The sequence below is a fragment of the Diachasma alloeum genome, unplaced genomic scaffold (assembly GCF_001412515.2).
Source record: "Diachasma alloeum isolate Michigan unplaced genomic scaffold, Dall2.0 Dall_scaffold_00931, whole genome shotgun sequence".
Lineage (NCBI taxonomy): Eukaryota > Metazoa > Arthropoda > Insecta > Hymenoptera > Braconidae > Diachasma > Diachasma alloeum.
In genome coordinates this window covers 155,345-159,666 of record NW_021681048.1, presented here as the reverse complement: position 1 = coordinate 159,666, position 4,322 = coordinate 155,345, and positions in this window count along the sequence as shown.

The following is a 4,322-nucleotide window of genomic DNA, read 5'->3' as shown; positions in this document are numbered from 1 at the left end:
CAGGGAGGCCTGTAAGGTATTGGAATTCTTCAATAGTTTTGAATATAAGTGTACACACTTGCGGTAGGATATACGAGTAAAATATCTTGTACACCAGTCTCATTCTGGAGCTCTTTGAGTAACACCGAATAAATCAGTTCTCTGTCTAAGTATTATAATATTAAGTCATCCCGATACTACTTTACAGTAACGTACCAATATTTTTCAACTAAAAAATGTTCCGAGGCATACCCTCAACCCCCTGAAAAAGATTCGACTCATTTGGAGTAGGGCAAAGGGATGATCGGAGGTGAAAGCACCAAATTTGTACATTTTTAGAGAACAAAAATATCTTTATTGCAGGGGTTACAACCTACCTATATTTTTAAATAGAAGAATGTTCTGGGGCACGCCCTCAACCCCCAAAAAAGATTCAACTCATTCGGAGTAGGGCAAAAGGGTGATGGGGGGAGGAAACCCCCCATTTTTAGATTTTTCGAGATAACTTTTTGCCGTACTCCGAATAAGTCAAAACTTTTTTGGGGGATGAAGGATATTTTTTAGTAATAAAATTTACGGATGTTCCGACTCTTAGAGCCTAAATTAATTTTTTACCACAATAAAGTATAAATTCGACGTTTCCATCCCCCATCACTCTTTTGCCCTACTTCGAATTCGTCGCAACTTCTTGAGGGGGTAGCGGGGGTGCCTTATGATATTTTGCAGTCAAAAAATTCGACTAGGTTCTGATCCTTGGGGTGTAATTATATTATTTTTATCAAAAGGAATTGGAAGTTATGAGTTCCCCCCCTCCAAGCACCCCTTTGTCCTACTTCGAATGAGGCAAAATTTTGTGGGGGGGAGGGGTTGAAGGGGTGCCCGTGAAAATCCTGTAGTTGAAAAATGTAGGTATGTTCCAACCCTTCGATGAAAAAATTTTTTTGAGTGGAAAAATCTAAAAATTTGGTGCTTTCATCCCCGATCACCCCTTTGCCCTACTCCGAATGAGTCGACTGTCTTTGGGGGGATTGAGGGCGTGCCCATCAACATTTTTCCGTTGAAAAATTTAGGTAGGTTCCAACCCCTGCAATAAACATAAATTTAATTCTAAAAAAATAAAAAAATGTGGGATTTCCACCCACCCATCACCCCTATGCCCTACTCCGAATAAGTCGATTTTTCTTTGGGGGGTGGGGGGGGTGCTGGTGAACATTTTGTAGTTGAAAAATATATCTACGTTCTAACGCCTGAAATAAACATAGTTCTTTTTCTAAAAAAATCTAAAAATGTGGAATTACTGACTTGAAATTTTTTTTTGATTTTTTTATTGAAAAATTTAGTTAGTTTCCAACCCCTGGAATAAACATAATTTTTTCTCTAAAAAAATCCAAAAATGGCTGGTTTTCACCCCCCCATCGCCTTTTTTCCCTACTCCGAAATAGTCGAATCTTTTTTGGGGGTTTGAGAGGGTGCCCGTGAATATTTTTTAGTTGAAACATATTGGTAGGTTCTAACTAAAATATTTTTTCTAAAAAAATCTAAAAATGTGGGGTTTCCATCATCCGGTCACCCTTTGGCCCTACTTTGAATCGGTCGAAACTTTGTTTTTTGGGAGGGGGGCTCGAATGGGTTTTCCAAAATAAAGTGTTTCGGCATTTCATATATTGGGTGTATAATCTTCTTTGATATATTAGGTGTTTAATCTTTCCGTTTTTTATCAAAAAATATGTAACATCATAAAATATATAAATACTAAATCAATCCTCGAAATATCGTTCATTGTTTTCGATGACCTTGCGTCATCGATCGGGTAAAATACGAATGCCATCGCGAAAAAAAACTTGCAGGCTTTGAAGCAATGAAGTCATCGACGAATTTTCGTCTATCGTCCAAAGTTCGGAAGCGTTTTTCCTCCAAGGGGTGCTGCATGGACCGAAACAGATGATGATCGGAAGGGCCCAAGCTTGAAATCGTTTTCTGAGTTGCGCGAGCAACATGAGGTCGAGCGTTATCCTGGAGCAACATGACTTTCCGGCTCCCTTGCCCAGTAAATGGCCTCTTCTCATCAAATACCTCGCTCGATTTGTGCAATTGTCAACTGTAGCGTTCTGCAGTAACTGTCTGTCCCGTTTCCAAAAGTTCGTAATAGAATACACCCTTCATATCCCACCAGATGCAGAGGAAAACCTTGTTCATGTGAATTTTTCGTTGGGGAGTGGATGTGGATGGTTGTCCGGGATTCACCCATGACTTTTTCTGTTTGGGATTACCAAAAAAATATATTTTTCTCTCGTCACAATTTTTGGCAAAAAAATTTTCTTCTGGCACTTGGCGAGTAACGAAAGGCACGTGTTCATGCGTTGTCCGCGGTTATGTTCAGTCAGTTCGTGTGGAACTCATCTTCCTTCCTTTTGTATTTTTCCCATTGCGGATAATCGTTTAGAGACTGCTGCTTGAGTAACTCCTAGCTGAGCTGCAAGCTCTTTTTGGGTTTGCGGTTGGTCTTTGTCGAGTGATTCTTGAAATTCAGCATTTTCACATTTCAGAGGCTGTCCAGGGCGTTCCCGGCCACTGAGATCGAAATCACTATCTGTACAGCATTTATACCAATATCTACACGTATCATAAGACACAATACTACTTCCGAGAGTAGAACAAATAGAATCGTGGGCTTTAATGGTTTTTTTTCCTTGTTGGAACTCGTAAAGAATACAATGCCGAATGTGCTGCGCATCGGTCGCCATTGTATATACTACTGTTTTGGGAAGTTACACAGCTTTTCTCGGCATGACATATAGCGTATTAAAAATAGTAAGGATCACTCTTCAAAATTTCAAATGGACGCGTAAATATTCAAGTTTCAAATAAGACATCGGGCTCAATGAAAAAAACGGAAAGATTAAGTTATACACCTAATATTTAACCTTTCTCTATCCATCCTTTCGCAAATGAAAGAGTGTATTTGAACAATGAATTCCAAAAAAAGGCTTTGGCGATGAAATATATTGATCCCTTCTTCAGGAACCCCCTCGCAATTGAACGGATGTATTTCAAAAATAAATTCCATGAAATAAGTAAATTTTTGGCGAAGCAAAATATTGGCCCCTTTCACCATGAACCATCTTACCGCCAACGACCGATGTTACCCCACCGTTTCTCCAACGCTAGTTCTCTTACCATCCATTTCAACCCTGTTCATCCCGCCGTGGGAGTGAGACAGTCATTTTCATAAAAATGACTGTCTGACTCCCACTTATGCGCTTTACCATATGAGACGCACTCGGAGGCTCATACTGCTACGTACGTTTTTGAGGCTAATTCCACACCAACTCGGCTCGTTTCCGAGCACTGAAATATACTATATACTGGAAAGTGCACTGCAATGCCAGACTCGTAAACGGATATCGAGCCAGAGAGGTGTAGATTTTGGGGACCACCTCTCTGTCGACGGTGCGCATGCGTGTAATGTGCCAAACGACACACGGTACATAGTGCAGTCAATCTGGAAATGGCTCATACCTGTGACGTATCAAATAGTCTGCACAGCATGAAATTCATACCAAACTGGTCAGAAAATGACCCTGAACAACATATCAAAATGGAGGGGGTCTAGGTATTTCGCTAATATTGTTAATTAACAAAAAACTGATGAAATTTTCGAGGTTAACGCCAAAAATGCCCATAACTCATATTTAACACATCCGATCGAAAAAATAAAAATATCAGAATGTAAAGTAGACATTTTTCTACAAAAACAAGTGAGAAGTGGCGTTCTTACACCAACAGCTAATTTGTAATTAATTCGCGAAGATTTTTTATCCAGAATTTCTCCAAACAGCTGGTTGACAACGTAAGGCCCACCCCCTGCTGCGCGCGCGCATGACGCCATTCGGCGCCTTACGCAAGATTTGAACTAACGCGTCTAGTCTACTTATAATACAAAATCATGTTTTTATCGATCTTTGTATTGTTTCCAGTCCCGCATATATTCTATGCTAATCAGGGCCAACATTTAGATTAATCATAAAGTAAATTCATCCCCTTTCAATGTTTTCTTCCAGTTGAAAATTTAATGTTTATAAGCCCGAGTCAAATTAGTCCCTCAGAGCGATTTTTATTTGTCTGAACTATTCTCATAATTATCAAGTGCATTTATTAATGAGTCCCAGCCACAAAGAAGAATTTGTCTCAGGATTTACAAAAGTTGAAATGCGAGTAATGAGTAACAAAATTTTATTCAAGTTTTTTAGAATATGAATAAATCGGAGTATCATGAATAACATATTTTTTAGTGATAAAATAGAATAATTACAGGTGACATTTACAATAATTTACTGAGCCGT